The sequence below is a fragment of the Eschrichtius robustus genome, chromosome 1, assembly GCF_028021215.1.
Source record: "Eschrichtius robustus isolate mEscRob2 chromosome 1, mEscRob2.pri, whole genome shotgun sequence".
Taxonomy (NCBI): Eukaryota; Metazoa; Chordata; class Mammalia; order Artiodactyla; family Eschrichtiidae; genus Eschrichtius; species Eschrichtius robustus.
The window spans coordinates 80,190,303-80,208,763 of record NC_090824.1 but is presented as its reverse complement, the minus strand read 5'-3'; positions in this window follow the sequence as shown (position 1 = coordinate 80,208,763).

Here is an 18,461-nt window from a genome sequence, read left to right as displayed (position 1 = left end):
AGAAAATAGGTCTTTTTTTCTAATAGCTTCTAGGTCTGGCTGACTGCATCGTTTTGGTGGTTAATGTGTTCCCTTGCCTCCAGTTTTCTGTAAACTGGTAGTTAGGTCTAGAGTCTTGATCAGATTCCAGCTTTATTTTGTGAGACTTCATTGACAGCATGGGGCTGTCCATCAGAGGCATGTAATGTCTCTTCGGTGATTGTAGCAGCCATTGATCAAAGTCTAGATCCATTATTTCTTAAGGTTTGCAAAATGGTGGTATTCTAAACCTGTCATCCAAAGAAACATTAAGCTCGAAGCTTCTTTTAATGTCCTGGCAAAAAGGGCTTCTCAGAGGGAAGAGGGGACCATGCCCTGAATCTTTCCAAAGAGAGGGTACTCTTGGTAGGGAGGAATATGAGTTGTTTCGTGCCCACTGGAGGTCTAGGGTCTGGTGAGCTAACAGTTGGCTTTACTGTGTGTGTGTGTGTGTGTGACAGGCCTGCCAAACGGAAACCTGAGGAAGACCCTGAAAAAGCAAAATCGGATGATTCTGTCGATGAAGAAGAAAAAGACCAGGTAGGGCTCGCATTTAAGTTTCTTAACTCTGCCTTTTTTTGGTACACTTGCTGGTAATTGTGAATTTATACTTGGTCTGTCTATGGACCGTAAGTGACTGAGAGGGTGTTAGAACACACCCCTGGACCCAGGGCAGTACGAAGTGTATTATGGTTAGCCCCGAGGACTCAGCAGGCCCGTAACTTTGGTCTGTTCTCTCCTGTCTACCTTCCTACGTCTCCAGCTGTCAAGATTTGACAGTCGAACCAGCAGATGTGATGTGTTCAAAGCATTTGCTTCTGATGTCAGATAAGCTCCTTTCCCACATCGAATTTCTCTATAAAAGCAGAATTGTCGTGTTATTATGTGTATTGTAACAATGCTGCTTAGACTTTTTAGGTTAGAAAACTGGTGGCTTGCCAGAGACCTCCAATATAGAAAATGTCAGTCTCCAGCACTGTCTCATGTGACTTGAGGGGCAAACCTAGGTACTACCAGATGGTCACACGCTCTCTATTTCATTCCTGCCACAGGATTAGCTGTGTAAGTCGGGAAGTCTGTAGGTTTACAGGTGGGTAGTAAATGCCCTGTTACCTGCTAAAGATGAGTATCCGTGGTTTGCTCTAAGGCAGGGTTTCTCAACCAAGGCATTGACTTTTGGGGCCAGATAAACCTTTGCTGTGGTGTGTGAGTCCTGTGCATCGTAGAGTGTTTAGCAAGGTCCCGACCTCTTACTCACTAGGTGCCCGTAACATTCCCTCTCTCTCCTCCCAGTCGTGACAGCCAAAATCACCTTCAGACTTCCCCAGATGTCCCCTGGGGGGCACAGTTGCACTCAGTGAGAAGCAGTGGACTCAAGGCTACCAATATCTTTGAGGTAGACTTGACGTCCTGTTGTGAAAGACATACTCATTCTCCTGTTTTTATTTTGGAAATTAGATGCCACTGTTCATGATCGTTATTCAGATGTCTGTCATTAAGCTTCGTCAGACTACCCACTCACAGGTGGGACACTGAGACAGAGGGAAACAGCTTGTCCAAGTCACATGGCCACATCCCTTGCCTCCTAAGAAAACGTGTCACAAGTGAAAGCAAGCTGGCTCTTGTAATATTGACAAGTCTTTTTCTTTAAACAAATGTGCCAGTTTTAGAGTTGTTCTTTGCCCTCTAACCTTTTGGAGGGCTTACATAGCCTTCAAGCTTCTAAAGAAACGAACTGGGGCACTCTTTCCCAAGCAGGAAGCAGTTTCACTGGCAGTGTGTGAGAGGCCTTGGGGACTTGGAGGATGAACACTTGTCGAAACGGGGTGTATCCCGATATGCTAGAGTAAGGCTCGGTGCACCACACCGGTGTTATCAGGTGGTGTTGGTCAAATAAGTAGTACTACAGAGAGAATCTTACTTTAGTCAATTTCAAGTTTTTGAGATCTCACTATGTTTTTTAAAACAGGTGTTAAATACATGCATTTGGTAAAACAGTACAAAAGGCTGTTTGGTACATAGCAGCCAAAGAAAAACAATGTGGCTATTCCGTGCTGAGCTATGCTGTGAGCATTATCAAGTAAATACTGGATTCTGAGGCCTTTGTTCAGGAACAAAAAAGAATATAAAATATCTCATTACCACAACTAAGGAGCTGGCCTGTGGCAACTAAGACCCGGCACAATTAACTAACTAACTGACTATTTCTTTCTTTTTTTTTTTTTTTCTTTATGACAAAAGACTTAAAAATGACCACGGTTAAAGATTTGATGAAAGTTCATAATAATGCAGTTGACAAGAAAATTAGTTATTTCTGAGATATACATTTTAAAGTAATAACTAGGATTATTACATATAACATTATACCAGAACATATAAGATTTTTAGAAATTTCATGTAATGTCTGAAACATTTCTATTAACATATTTCCATACATATTTCCATACACATACAAATATAAGATTTTTAGAAATTTCATGTAATGTCTGAAACATTTATATTAACATATTTCCATACAAATAACCCAATGAAAGTTTAGTATTAGTTGTTTTGTTCGTTTGTTTATACTGCAGGTTCTTATTAGGCATCAATTTTATACACATCAGTGTATACATGTCAATCCCAATCGCCCAATTCAGCACACCACCATCCCCACCCCACCGCAGTTTTCCCCCCTTGGTGTCCATATGTCCATTCTCTACATCTGTGTCTCAACTTCTGCCCTGCAAACTGGCTCATCTGTACCATTTTTCTAGGTTCCACATACATGCATTAATATACGATATTTGTTTTTCTCTTTCTGACTTACTTCACTCTGTATGACAGTCTCTAGATCCATCCACGTCTCAACAAATGACTCAATTTCGTTCCTTTTTATGGCTGAGTAATATTCCATTGTATATATGTACCACAACTTCTTTATCCATTCGTCTGTCGATGGGCATTTAGGTTGCTTCCATGACCTGGCTATTGTAAATAGTGCTGCAATGAACATTCGGGTGCATGTGTCTTTTTGAATTACGGTTTTCTCTGGGTATATGCCCAGTAGTGGGATTGCTGGGTCATATGGTAATTCTATTTTTAGTTTTTTAAGGAACCTCCATATTGTTCTCCATAGTAGCTGTATCAATTTACATTCCCACCAACAGTGCAAGAGGGTTCCCTTTTCTCCACACCCTCTCCAGCATTTGTTGTTTGTAGATTTTCTGATGATGCCCATTCTAACAGGAGTGAGGTGATACCTCCTTGTAGTTTTGATTTGCATTTCTCTAATAATTAGTGATGTTGAGCATCTTTTCATGTGCTTCGTGGCCGTCTGTATGTCTTCTTTGGAGAAATGTCTGGTTAGGTCTTCTGCCCATTTTTGGATTGGGGTGTTTGTTTCTTTAATATTGAGCTGAATGAGCTGTTTATATATTTTGGAGATTAATCCTTTGTCCGTTGATTCATTTGCAAATATTTTCTCCCATTCTGAGGGTTGTCTTTTCGTCTTGTTTATGGTTTCCTTTGCTGTGCAAAAGCTTTGCAGTTTCGTTAGGTCCCACTTGTTTATTTTTGTTTTTATTTCCATTACTCTAGGAGGTGGATCAAAAAAGGTCTTGCTGTGATTTATGTCAGAGAGTGTTCTTCCTATGTTTTCCTCTAAGAGTTTTATAGTGTCCACTCTTATATTTAGGTCTCTAATCCATTTTGAGTTTATTTTTGTGTATGGTGTTAGGGAGTATTCTAATTTCATTCTTTTACATGTAGCTGTCCAGTTTTCCCAGCACCACTTATTGAAGAGACTGTCTTTTCTCCATTGTATATCTTTGCCTCCTTTGTCGTAGATTAGTTGACCATAGGTGCGTGGGTTAATCTCTGGGCTTTCTATCTTGTTCCATTGATCTATGTTTCTGTTTTTGTGCCAGTACCATATTGTCTTGATTACTGTAGCTTTGTAGTATAGTCTGAAGTCAGGGAGTCTGATTCCTCCAGCTCCATGTTTTTCCCTCAAGACTGCTTTGGCTATTCGGGGTCTTTTGTGTCTCCATACAAATTTTAAGAGGATTTGTTCTAGCTCCGTAAACAATGCCATTGGTAATTTGATGGGGATTGCATTGAATCTGTAGATTGCTTTGGGTAGTATACTCATTTTCACAATGTTGATTCTTCCAATCCAAGAACATGGTATATCTCTCCATCTGTTGGTATCATCTTTAATTTCTTTCATCAGTGTCTTATAGTTTTCTGCATACAGGTCTTTTGTCTCCCTAGGTCGGTTTATTCCTAGGTATTTTATTCTTTTTGTTGCAATGGTAAATGGGAGTGTTTCCTTAATTTCTCTTTCAGATTTTTCATCATTAGTGTATAGGAATGCAAGAGATTTCTGTGCATTAATTTTGTATCCTGCAACTTTACCATATTCATTGATTAGCTCTAGCAGTTTTCTGGTGGCAGTTTTAGGATTCTCTATGTATAGTATCATGTCATCCGCAACCAGTGACAGTTTTACTTCTTCTTTTCCAATTTGTAGTCCTTTTATTTCTTTTTCTTCTCTGATTGCCGTGGCTAGGACTTCCAGAACTATGTTGAATAATAGTGGTGAGAGTGGACATCCTTGTCTCGTTCCTGATCTTAGAGGAAATGCTTTCAGTTTTTCAGCATTGAGAATGATGTTTGCTGTGGGTTTGTCATATATGGCCTTTATTATGTTGAGGTAGGTTCCCTCTATGCCCACTTTCTGGAGAGTTTTTATCAGAAATGGGTGTTGAATTTTGTCAAAAGCTTTTTCTGCATCTATTGAGATGATCATATGGTTTTTATTCTTCAATTTGGTAATATGGTGTATCACATTGATTGATTTGCGTATGTTGAAGAATCCTTGCATCCCTGGGATAAATCCCACTTGATCGTGGTGTATGATCCTTTTAATGTGTGGTTGGATTCTGTTTGCTAGTATTTTGTTGAGGATTTTTGCATCTATATTCATCAGTGATATTGGTCTGTAATTTTCTTTTTTTGTAGTGTCTTTGTCTGGTTTTGGTATCAGGGTGATGGTGGCCTCACAGAATGAGTTTGGGAGTGTTCCTTCCTCTGCAATTTTTTGGAAGAGTTTGAGAAGGATGGGTGTTAGCTCTTCTCTAAATGTTTGATAGAATTCACCTGTGAAGCCATCTGGTCCTGGACTTTTGTTTGTTGGAAGATTTTTAATCACAGTTTCAATTTCATGACTTGTGATTGGTCTGTTCATATTTTCTGTTTCTTCCTGGTTCAGTCTTGGAAGGTTATACCTTTCTAAGAATTTGTCCATTTCTTCCAGGTTGTCCATTTTATTGGCATAAAGTTGCTTGTAGTAGTCTCTTAGGATGCTTTGTATTTCTGCGGTGTCTGTTGTAACTTCTCCTTTTTCATTTCTGATTTTATTGATTTGAGTCCTCTCCCTCTTTTTCTTGATGAGTCTGGCTAATGGCTTATCCATTTTGTTTATCTTCTCAAAGAACCAACTTTTAGTTTTATTGATCTTTGCTATTGTTGTCTTTGTTTCTATTTCGTTTATTTCTGCTCTGATCTTTAAGATTTCTTTCCTTCTGCTAACTTTGGGTTTTGTTTGTTCTTCTTTCTCTAGTTTCTTTAGGTGTAAGGTTAGATTGTTTACTTGAGATTTTTCTTGTTTCTTTAGGTAGGCTTGTATAGCTATAAACTTCCCTCTTAGAACTGCTTTTGCTGCATCCCATAGGTTTTGGGTCGTCGTGTTTTCATTGTCATTTGTCTCTAGGTATTTTTTTGTTTCCTCTTTGATTTCTTCAGTGATCTCTTGGTTATTTAGTAACGTATTGTTTAGCCTCCATGTGTTTGTCTTTTTTACGTTTTTTTCCCTGTAATTCATTTCTAATCTCATAGCGTTGTGGTCAGAAAAGATGCTTGATATGATTTCAATTTTCTTAAATTTACTGAGGCTTGATTTGTGACCCAAGATGTGATCTATCCTGGAGAACGTTCCGTGCGCACTTGAGAAGAACGTGTAATCTGCTGTTTTTGGGTGGAATGTCCTATATATATCAATTAAATCTATCTGGTCTATTGTGTCATTTAAAGCTTCTGTTTCCTTATTTATTTTCATTTTGGATGATCTGTCCATTGGTGTAAGTGAGGTGTTAAAGTCCCCCACTATTACTGTGTTACTGTCGATTTCCTCTTTTATAGCTGTTAGCAGTTGCCTTATGTATTGAGGTGCTCCTATGTTGGGTGCATATATATTTATAATTGTTATATCTTCTTCTTGGATTGATCCCTGGATCATTATGTAGTGTCCTTCCTTGTCTCTTGTAACATTCTTTATTTTAAAGTCTATTTTATCTGATACGAGTATAGCTACTCCAGCTTTCTTTTGATTTCCATTTGCATGGAATATCTTTTTCCATCCCCTTACTTTCAGTCTGTATGTGTCCCTAGGTCTAAAGTGGGTCTCTTGTAGACAGCATATATATGGGTCTTGTTTTTGTATCCATTCAGCCAGTCTATGTCTTTTGGTTGGGGCATTTAATCCATTCACGTTTAAGGTAATTATCGATATGTATGTTCCTATGACCATTTTCTTAATTGTTTTGGGTTTGTTTTTGTAGGTCCTTTTCTTCTCTTGTGTTTCCCACTTAGAGAAGTTCCTTTAGCATTTGTTGTAGAGCTGGTTTGGTGGTGCTGAATTCTCTTAGCTTTTGCTTGTCTGTAAAGCTTTTGATTTCTCCATCAAAGCTAAATGAGATCCTTGCTGGGTAGAGTAATCTTGGTGGTAGGTTCTTCCCTTTCATCACTTTAAGTATATCATGCCACTCCCTTCTGGCTTGCAGAGTTTCTGCTGAGAAATCAGCTGTTAACCTTATGGGAGTTCCCTTGTATGTTATTTGTCGTTTTTCCCTTGCTGCTTTCAATAATTTTTCTTGGTCTTTGATTTTTGCCACTTTGATTACTATGTGTCTCGGCGTGTTTCTCCTTGGGTTTATTCTGTATGGGACTCTCTGCGCTTCCTGGACTTGGGTGGCTATTTCCTTTCCCATGTTAGGGAAGTTTTCGACTATAATCTCTTCAAATATTTTCTCTGGTCCTTTCTCTCTCTCTTCTCCTTCTGGGACCCCTATAATGCGAATGTTGTTGCGTTTAATGTTGTCCCAGAGGTCTCTTAGGCTGTCTTCATTTCGTTTCATTCTTTTTTCTTTAGTCTGTTCCGCAGCAGTGAATTCCACCATTCTGTCTTCCAGGTCACTTATCCGTTCTTCTGCCTCAGTTATTCTGCTATTGATTCCTTCTAGTGTAGTTTTCATTTCGGTTATTGTATTGGTCATCTCTGTTTGTTTGTTCTTTAATTCTTCTAGGTCTTTGTTAACCATTTCTTGCATCTTCTCAATCTTTGCCTCCATTCTTATTCCGAGGTCCTGGATCGTCTTCACTATCATTATTCTGAATTCTTTTTCTGGAAGGTTGCCTATCTCCACTTCATTTAGTTGTTTTTCTGGGGTTTTTTCTTGTTCCTTCATCTGGTACATGGCCCTCTGCCTTTTCATCTTCTCTATCTTTCTGTCACTGTGGTTTTTGGTCCACAGGCTGCAGGATTGTAGTTTCTCTTGCTTCTGCTGTCTGCCCTCTGGTGGTTGAGGCTATCTAAGAGGCTTGATGGGAGGCTCTGGTCCTGACTATTTCTTAAAATCTCATTGATAGGTATTTAATATGATTTTTAAAAATTTATTTATTTATTTAATTTATTTATTTTTGGCTGCGTTGGGTCTTCCTTGCTGCGTGTGTGCTTTCTCCAGTTGCGGTGAGCGGGGGCTACTCTTCGTTGCGGTGCGTGGGCTTCTCATTGCGGTGGCTTCTCTTGTTGCGGAGCACGGGCTCTAGGCGCGCGGGCTTCAGTAGTTGGGGCACGAGGACTCAGTAGTTGTGGCTTTTGGGCTCTAGAGCGCAGGCTCAGTAGTTGTGGCGCACGGGCTTCATTGCTCCGCGGCGTGTGGGAACTTCCCGGACCAGGGCTTGAACCCTTGTCCCCTGCATTGGCAGGCGGATTCTTAACCACTGCGCCAGCAGGGAAGCCCAGGCTCCAGCCTTTTTAAAAATGTGTTCCTTCCACCTTCGTGGAGCCGGCGTAGGGGATGGGGAGGAGTGAGAACCCGATTGGCAGGGGTCCGGTCGCAACCCCAGAAGGGGACGGGGGACGATCTAAGAGGTGGCACCGGGCCACAGTCGACCCCCAGTGACAGCTAACAGCTGCAGTGCTGCCCCTTCCTGCCCCAGGACCTGAGCTCAGGTCCCGGGGCGGCTGGAGAAACGCACTGTTTTTTGGTGAGGTGCTCTTACTTACTGTGTGGAGCTGCTCCGGCTGCCCCGGCGACCGCACCCCTGCAGGGCCCTGTGCCCGTCCTCCCTGCCCCCTGCCCAGGGCTCGGAGAACAGCAGTCTCTGTGGGGCAACCCGCTTCCAAGCCCTTCAGTGACCACGGAGGACTGGGAACGGGCTGGGCTACCGGGGAGCCTGGGCATCCAACACCTGAGCTCAGCCCTGGGGGCTCACGTGAGGGCAGGGGCTGGGGGTTGCGGGCGGTGAGCGGAGGGGCCTCCAGCCGGCATCAGCCTGGGCCCTGGACCCGGGGAAAGGCCTCACCCTCTCAGTCCTGACCTGCCGCTCAGGAACCCTGTGGCCCACCAGCCCGAGGCTTGTGTCGCCCGCCATGGACTGCCCGGCACACGGCTGGGGTGCCAACGCCACACCTGGATTTTGCACGGGGACCACCTGGGGGCTCGGTGCACAGGAAGACGAGCAGCCCCCAGGCCCCGACACGCCCCTTCCATATCCATCGAGAGGTGCCTGATGGAAGGCCGGCTGTGCTCCTTTTCAAGCCCCAGGGAATTCACACGAACAGCCCTCCCGGCCACGGGGTGCCTGCCCACCGGCTCTGGGCCTGCGACCAGCCCAGAACACAGAAGGCACCGAAGTGGGTGCAGGGAGCTGAGCCGGGGCTGCAGAAGGGCAGACACCACAGCCTGGTCCACAACCGACTGCCCTAGGGCGGGTGAGAACGGGCGGGCAGGCTGAGGGGAGGACAGAGCGTGGCACCGCCTGCCCGCCTGGGCCACGGGGAGAAGGTCGGGGCGCCGCCCGCGCGCTCGCTCCGCTGCCTGGCGTCCTTTGTGGGGGCGAAGGGCCGGAGGCAGGGCTCCCGAGGAGCTCAAAGGCCCGGGAAGGACACACGGGACGGTCCAGAGCCACCCTACCGCTCCAGTGGTGCAGCACCCTCTCTGAATTCCTACTGCCACCAAAACACATCCCTAAGGCCTTTGGGAAGAATCGCTAGGACCCAGGAAGGCAGCCCCCTGCTGTGGTCCAGACTTCAGCAGCTGCCGATGATCAGAGGGAGCCAGCCGGCCGGCCTTGAGCAGGAGGACAGGACACGGGGACAGGGACAGCCACAGCCGGGCTTCCCACAGCTGTGCCCACCGCCAGAACCAGCTCCAGCCAATCACAGCCCCCGAGATGCCAAACAGTGACGGGCAAGAGGCTGGCAGGAAACTGACACCCCCTCACTGGAGAGCCTGCCCGGCCGGGGTGCGGGGCACCATCCCCGTCTGAACTCACCCCACAGCTCAGCCATCTCCCAGTGACCCAGACGCGTCACCACGGCCCCAGGGCTGATCCCCGACCAAGGTCAGAACTCCCCCCAGTGTGACGGCCCCCATGCCACTCCTGTGGTGGAAGGGACGGCAGGCAGAGACCAGGAGTAGAGTCTTTTTATTAACGGCTGCGTTTTCAAAGAACCGTTTTGTTACCAGGAAAGCTCCCCAGGAAGGGATTGCATTAGTGCAACAAGGGGGAGCCTTGATGCCAGGCTCTCCAGACACTTCCAGGTGGAGACTTTTGGCCTAGGCTGGCCGCCGGGGACTCAGGGGCTGGGAGGACACGCGGCCCCTCCCCCGCCCCGACGGGGCGCTAAGGCACCCGGCCCGCCTGGGTGGGCAAAACCCCGTGCCTTCAGCAGGCCGGCGGCTTGCAGCCCTCAACCTGCAGCCCTTTGCTCAGGAGGAAGGCATCCTGCGTGGGGTCACAACCCAGGAAGAGCTTCACCATGCCCTTGGCATCCTCGGAGCCCCCTGGCCTCAGAATGCAGCTTCTGTAGTCCATGGCAACCTGACGAGAGGGGGTGGGGCTGCAGGAGGGTGGAGCACCCCCTTCACTGAGGGTGTGGGTGTGGCCACCTCTGCTGTGACTCAAGAAAGGGCAGGGGAGCAGGGGGTCCAGGGCAGGGCCCTCAGAGCCTGGCAGGCCCAGGCGGGCGGCACAAGCATCTAGGCCCAGGCCAAGGACCTCCGTGTTGGTCTGCATGGCAGGCTGGCCTCTCACCTTGCCACTCAGGACGCCCTCCCGCTTGAAACGTGTGTGGAACGTGTCCGCGGAGTACACCTCGCTGCACAGGTAGCCATAGGACTGGGCGTCGTAGCTTCCTGCCAGGTGGCCGAAGGTCGCAAGCAGGTGGGTCCCTGGGACACACGCGGAGAAGCTCCTGCCCGGCCCCCTGGCCGCTCCGTGCCCCTTCCCCAGAGAGGGGGCCTCAAAGCAGCCCTGTCTGAGTCCCCTGCCACTAGAGGGAGTATTGGCCCAACACTTCTAGAAAACGGGGACCTTGCGGGCAACTCAGTGGAGGGACACAAATAAATTTTTGCCGACTTTCTGCTGAAGCTCACGAGGGTTCACCCCGAAGCCTCTTACAAGGTCAGCTGCCCGAGGCTCCGAGGGATGAGTCAGGGCTCACCTTCCAGCACGGGGAGAGCGCGGGTTCAAGCGCTCACGAGGGAGTGAACTGCGTCTCCGCACCGACACGCACGGGCAAACCTCGTCGACGCGTTCCGTCCGGGGTATGAAGCCCTCTCCTGCCTCTTCCAGGCTCTCCAGAAAGCACGTGCAGATACGCCCACCCCACCCTCGGACTCCGCGGGCCACAGCTGGAGGGACCAGCCCAGGAACCGAGGCAGGAAGAGGCCAGAGGTCAGCGGGCCTCGGCCAGAGCCCGTCAGTCGGTCCCCCTTCACACACCACCAGAGGATCCTCTTGACCTGGGCAGTAGCCGCCAAGCGACCGCTAAGGTGGGCCCGGCGTGCACTTGGCTACCTGGCGTGGCTGGGACCCCGAGGACCTCCTGGCAGAGGCGGGCATTCTCCTGGGCCGGGTCCGCGGGCGTCTGCGTGTGCAGGGCCTTGTCCACCTTGGCCAGGACGATCTGGCGCAGGTTGAAGAGGCCTGGAGGGCGGGAGGAAGGAGACGGGGGGCTGGCACTGTGTGCAGGCCGCGCTTTCCAGCCGGGCGGTCCGGGAGCCCCTTTCCTTTCCCTCGGCCCGACCGCACCGGGGTTGGCCAGCCGGGACTTGATGAGTTGGCCAGCAGCTCTGGGGGACGGCGCTGCCCGTGCCCCACCGAGACTGGCAGCAACGCCAGGGCTTCACAGGGCGCGGCGCTCCCGGCCCCAGAGCCTTCCCTCTGGTTCTCATCACCGGCTGTCGCCAGAGTCGCAGGTAACGTGCCTTTCTTGTCGTTTGTCTTTTTTCCGGCCCTCAGCCATGCAAAGGTGTGAAGCCCTGACACTCGCTGCCACGTGGATGCACCCTGAGAACACGATGCTCAGCGAGACAAGTCAGACACAGAAGGGCACACAGGGTGTGACCCCACTGAGGGGGAACATCCAGAACAGGTAGATCCACAGAGTCAGAGTGGGTTCCTGGTTGTTAGGGGCAGGGGGCGGGGAGGGAATGATAACTAAGGGCGTGACGGACATTTTTGGGGTGAGGGAAATGTTCCAAAACAGGGCAGTAGTGACGGCTGCACAGCTCAGTAAAGTGTCCCCACGCGCTCCGGTGCAGCCTGTGAGAGCATCGCTCTCAGGACGAAGGGCTGACCGCAGGAAGACTGAAGGAGCACTGGGTCCTGGGCCCAGACGCTCAGCTGGGGACACCCCCGCCCCCCCGGTGGGGAAGTCCCTGGGACTTGCTGAGCCTCCACCGAGACTGGCAGCAGCCCCAGGGCCTCACAGGGCGCGGCGCTCCCGGCCCCAGAGCCTTCCCTCTGGTTCTCATCACCGGCTGTCGCCAGAGTCGCAGGTAACGTGCCTTTCTTGTCGTTTGTCTTTTTTCCGGCCCTCAGCCACGCAAAGGTGTGAAGCCCTGACACTCGCTGCCACGTGGATGCACCCTGAGAACACGATGCTCAGCGAGACAAGTCAGACACAGAAGGGCACACGGTGTGACCCCACTGAGGGGGAACATCCAGAACAGGTAGATCCACAGAGTCAGAGTGGGTTCCTGGTTGTCAGGGGCAGGGGGCGGGGAGGGAATGATAACTAAGGGCGTGACGGACATTTTTGGGGTGAGGGAAATGTTCCAAAATAGGGCAGTAGTGACGGCTGCACAGCTCAGTAAAGTGTCCCCACGCGCTCCGGTGCAGCCTGTGAGAGCATCGCTCTCAGGACGAAGGGCTGACCGCAGGAAGACTGAAGGAGCACTGGGTCCTGGGCCCAGACGCTCAGCTGGGGACACCCCCGCCCCCCCGGTGGGGAAGTCCCTGGGACTTGCTGAGCCTCCACCGAGACTGGCAGCAGCCCCAGGGCCTCACAGGGCACGGCGCTCCCGGCCCCAGAGCCTACCCTCTGGTTCTCATCACCGCCTGTCACCAGACTTGCATGCAACGTTCCTTTCTTTTCTTTTGTCTTTTTAAAGGCAACTCTTGAATACACGTATTTAACATGCAGGGAACCAGTCCTGACTCCTTGATCTGCGGCTTCCAGGCTCCAGAGTCTCGAGGACATCCACTTCCATTTTTTTACACGCCCTGTGCGTGGGGTTTGATGATGGAAACTGACACCGAGGGCGTCACCACGTGCGGGGTGACATCAGCGGAAGAATCCCGTGGCGAGGGCCTGCCTGAGAACCACGGGAGAGCCCGGGCCCTCCCCGCCCCCTGCCTGCAGCCCCGCGCCCGCACCCACCTGGGAGCGGAGCTGGTGCATCGCTTGCCAGAACTCATGGAAGTAGGTCTCCAGCTCATCATGCTGCAACAGGGAGGGCGGGTTGGGCGTAGACTTGGTGAAGTTGGCCACCATGGCCGCGATGGCAATCTGGCGCCTCCCATCCTGCTGCAGGCAGCCCGGCTGCAGGCCAAAGCAGGCCATGTGCCCAGACTTCCCTTCCCTGGGGAGGGACGCGGGTGAGGCCCCGCTTCCACAGAGGAGCCCTGGCCCACGGCCGACAGGTTCCCCCACGCATGCACCGAGGGTAGAGGTCCAGGTAGAACTTGCCGATGGATGACCTTGTCCGCGGCCGCGTCCCGGACCGTGTAGAGCCTCACATCTCCGTGACACACGTTGGCACCCTCCTCCAGGTCGAAGGTCAGCCCCAGCAGCTCCTGGGAGATGCCCAGCTACCCGCGCGTGACCACCTGCATGGGGAAGGACTCATCGAGCAGGTATTGGTCCACGTGGTAGCGCGTCTCCTCCCCCTGGTTCATGTAGCAGCACAGGTCCTAGACGTTGATGGGCCCGTCAAAGTGCAGGCCCCGCCTCTGGCACTTGGCCTTCTTTAGGTCCAGGATCACGGCCGCTCCTGCTCCCCGAGGGGCTTCAGCTTCTGGGCCAGCTCATCTGCGGGCGGAGGGGAGAGGTTCGGCTATGTCCCTGTGGCAGCCTCCCAGCCGCCACCCACCCCACGCCCCTCGAGGCAGAATGAAGGGTTGGGGAAGGCGACCCCCAAGGGCTGACACAGTCGGGTCTCAGGCAGCACCACGTCCAGTCAAGGTCCGCCTGACCCTCGGGGAGGCGGGGTTACCTAGGAAAGTGGCCACCACCTGGCTGGTCTTGGCCATGTTCATCTCCAGCACGGAGTCGGCACGCGTGCTGAACCCCAGCAGGCGGGACTTCTGAGCCTGCAGCCTTACCAGCTCCCCGAGGATCGCGCAGTTCTCCTGGAACCCAGAGACGGCCAGCGCTGGGGACCGTGGGCCACGCCCTCCCCACGGGCCCCGGGCCAGGTCTCTGAGAGCGGGCAGGGCTCTCAGGCCACTGGCGGGCACAGCCAATCCCCCTCCCTCCTCCTCCTGGCCCGGATTTCTAGACACTTTGGTGCTGTCCTAACACGTGGTCTTTATGAACACAGGTCCTTTTGGAACCAGAAACGGCGTGAACCGTGATGAGCTCTAAGGCCAAGGGCAGGAAGAAATGTGACCAGGCTCTCCAGGAGCCACCCAGGGGCCTCCCCGGGCTCAACAATACAGACTCGGCTGCCGTGCAGACAGCAGGTCATCCCCACAGCGCCCGAACACCCAGCTCCCTGGACGGCGAGACGCCTGTTGCTGCAGGTGGCCCGGGGCTGGCTGGTGAGGCCCGGCCCCAGGCGTACGCCACCTTCTCTGGGGCCACCTCTCCGGCTCTGCGGTGGGGTTCTCCTGGGAGCCCCCAGTCACCACAGGACCAACGTGGCCTGTCTGCAGCCCAAGAAGGTGGGGACACAGGACTGTCCCCCATGCCCCCCACATCACCCACGAGGCCGAGCAAGCACCAGTGGTGTCTGCGGGGAAGATGAAGGGCTCACGCACAGCCCCCATCTACTGAAGATGCTGAACAGGAGAAGCACAGACTGCAGCCACACGCGGTATGGACCAAACGCAAATGTCCTTGCAGGAACCGATGTCTGAATGTCAAGGCCGTACCCGGGCCACAGTGAGAAGGCCCAGACCCCACGCAAGGCACAGAGAGGAGATGGGGGGAACATCTGCGAATCTGAGCTCATCGGGCATCACCCCAGAAGGAGAGGGAGAGGAGGAGGGAGAGGGAGAGGGAGGGAGGTACAGACGTCTCTCCCTTCCCTGGGGGTTCTCTAGTGCAGCCAAGGCTGAAAAGCACTGCATTTCGGGAGATGGGTCCTCGTGGAAAAGTTAAATAGTAGCTCATGGCATTATCAACACATATTAAAAAGGCCCCAAATCTTGGGGAGTCAGGGAGGGGAGCTGGCGGCTGCCTCGTAAAGGAGGAGAGATTGGGCGTCAGAGGAGGTGCCTGTGCAGCCCGCCGCCGCTGCCCAGGACCCCGCAGACTTCATCTCCCAGCTGTGGTCCCGGGCTGGAAGGCAGCGGGGAGGTCAAGCCGTCCAAGCATCAACGTTGACTTCAGGGCTGATCTAAAAGGCGCCTGGTGTTTGTTGAAGCAGAAGAAAGAGAAAGCAGTGGGGAGAGGAGGGGAGAGGGAGGGAGCCCCCATCAGCCCTTCTCCCTCTCTCCCTCTCTGTCTCCCTCTCTCCCTCCTTCCCTCCCTCCCTCTACCTCCCTGCTTCTCACTCTCACTCTCCCTCCATCTCTCCCTCTGCCTCTCTCCCTCTCCCTCTTTCCCTCTCCCTCTCTCCCTGTCCCCCTTTCCCTGTCCCTGTTTCCCTGTTCCGCTCTTCCGATACCTCATTCCCTCTCCCTCTCTCCCTCTCTCCCTCTCGTGCTCCCTCTCCCTCTCCCTCCACCTCCTTCCCTCTCCGGAGAGGGTGCCTGCTTCCTTCTCTGTCTCCCTCTCTGGAGAGGGAAGGAGGTGGAGGGAGAGGGATAGAGGGAGGGAGGGAAAGACAAAGGCGTCTCTCCCTCCCTCCCTCCCTCCCTCTCTCCCTCCCTCTCTCCATCTCCCTCACTCCCTCCCAGAGATGGAGAGACAGAGGAAGAGGCAGAGACAAGGGAGAGGGAGAGGGAGAGAGAGGGGGAAGGGAGGGAGAGAGAGAGAGGTGTCTTCCTCCCTCCCTTTCCCTCTCTCCCTCCCTCTCTCCCTCTCCTGCTCCCTCTCCCTCTCTGGAGAGGGAAGGAGGTGGAGGGAGAGAGAGCAGGAGAGGGAGGGGGGAGAGGGAGAGAGAGGGGGAGAGGGAGAGAGGGATAGAGGGAGGGAAGGAAAGACAAAGACGTCTCTCCCTCCCTCCCTCTATCCCTCTCTCCCTCCCTTTATCCCTCTCTCGCTCCCTCTCTCCCACTCCCTCGCTCCCTCTCCTCCCTCTCCCTCTCCCTCCGTCTCTCCATCTCCCTCACTCCCTCCCAAAGATGGAGAGACAGAGGAAGAGGCAGAGACAAGGGAGAGGGAGAGGGAGAGAGAGGGGGGAGGGAGGGAGAGAGAGAGAGGTGTCTTCCTCCCTCCCTTTCCCTCTCTCCCTCCCTCTCTCCCTCTCCTGCTCCCTCTCTGTCTCTGGAGAGGGAAGGAGGTGGAGGGAGAGAGAGCAGGAGAGGGAGGGGGGAGAGGGAGAGAGAGGGAGAGAGGGATAGAGGGAGGGAAGGAAAGACAAAGTCGTCTCTCCCTCCCTCCCTCTATCCCTCTCTCCCTCCCTTTATCCCTCTCTCGCTCCCTCTCTCCCACTCCCTCGCTCCCTCTCCTCCCTCTCCCTCTCCCTCCGTCTCTCCATCTCCCTCACTCCCTCCCAGAGACGGAGGAAGAGGCAGAGACAAGGGAGAGGGAGAGGGAGAGAGAGGGGGAGGGAGGGAGAGAGAGAGAGGTGTCTTCCTCTCTCCCTTTCCCTCTCTCCCTCCCTCTCTCCCTCTCCTGCTCCCTCTCCCTCTCTGGAGAGGGAAGGAGGTGGAGGGAGAGAGAGCAGGAGAGGGAGGGGGGAGAGGGAGAGAGAGGGAGAGAGGGAGGGAAGGAAAGACAAAGACGTCTCTCCCTCCCTCCCTCTATCCCTCTCTCCCTCCCTTTATCCCTCTCTCGCTCCCTCTCTCCCACTCCCTCGCTCCCTCTCCTCCCTCTCCCTCCGTCTCTCCATCTCCCTCACTCCCTCCCAGAGACGGAGGAAGAGGCAGAGACAAGGGAGAGGGAGAGGGAGAAGGAGAGAGAGGGGGGAGAGAGGGAGAGAGAGAGAGGTCTCTTCCTCCCTCCCTTTCCCTCTCTCCTTCTTCTCTCCCTCTCTCCCTCTCCCTCTCTCCCCCCTCCCTCTGCTCCTCTCCCTCATCTCTGCCTCTCCCTCCATCTCTCCCTGTCTGAGAGGGAATGAGCGGGAGAGACAGAGGGAGGGAGAGGGAGAAGGAGGGAGGGAGAGGGAGAGAGGAAGGGAAAGGGCGAGGGAGAGGGAGGGAGGGCGAGACATCTCTCCCTCCCTCCCTCTCCCTCTCCCTTTCCCTTCCTCTCCCTCTCCTAGAGGGAGGGAGGGAGAGGGAGAGACAGAGGGAGAGGAGAGGGAGGGAGCGAAGGAGAGGGGGAGTCGGAGAAGGAGGTAGGGAGAGGGAGAAGGAGAGAGGGTGCCTGCTTCCCTCTCTGTCTCCCTCCCTCCCTCTCCGTGTCCCTCTCTCCCCCCTCTCCCTCTCCCTCTGTCTCTCCCTCTCTGGGAGGGAGAGAGGGAGAGGGAGCAGGAGGGAAAATGATGGAGGGATGGAGAGGGAGAGAGGGTGAGGGAGAGAAGGAGAGGAGGAGGAGAGAGGCAGAGGGAGGGAGGAAGAGACCTCTCCCTCCCTCCCTCTGCCTCCCTCCTTCTCCTCCCTCTTCTCCCTCTCTCTCCAACTCTCCCTCTCCCTCCGTCTCTCCATCTCCCTCACTCCCTCCCAGAGAGGGAGAGACAGAGGTAGAGGCAGAGCGGAACACGGAAACAAGGACAGGGAAACAGGCACAGGGAGAGAGGCAGGGACAGAGGGAGAGGAGAGGGAAGAGGGAGAGGAAAGAGAGAGAGGGAGGGAGAGAGGGAGAGACAGATGGAGAGAGAGGGAGAGGGAAAGAGGTAGAGGGAGAGCAGAACAGGGAAAGAGGGACAGGGAGGGAGAGAGGGAGGAGAGGAAGCAGGGAGAAAAGAGAGAAAGAACACACCATCTACATTTCTGTCAGATGACACCGGGGATCCTTACACAACCAGGAGAAAATAACACAGGGAGGCTCTTTCTCAGCTGGAACTGGCACTGCAGAGGGGGCCAAACACCACCAGGCTGGCCACACATGTCCAGCCGCCGCTCCAGGCCCGTCAGCCGTGAGTCCGGTCACCAGGGCTCTGAGTGTCTGCTCCAGGGAGCTGGGGTTCACCCTCTCACCGGGGAGGCCGGGCCAAGACCGCGGGGCCCCGGGCTGGACACATAGGGGGAAAAGCATCCCCACAGGACAGCTTGTGCGAGCAGATTCAGCTGCCAGATTCTAGAGGCCCGGGACCACCCTGTGGCCCGTGAAAAACAGGAGGCCACGAGGGTCTTGCATCGTGATTCCTGTCCGTTGGACTGTAAAGTTTATGTAGGGAATCTTGCAAACAGTGGTAACAAGGCTGAATTGGAACGAGATTTAGGCTATTACGGACCACTCTGAAGTGTGTGGGTTGCTAAAAGCCCTCCCGGCTTCGCTCTTGTTGAATGTGAAGATCCCCGAGATGCAGCCGATGCTGTCCGAGAACTAGATGGGAGAACACTATGTGGCTGCCGAGTAAGAGTGGACCTGTCGAATGGGGAAAAGAGAAGTCGAA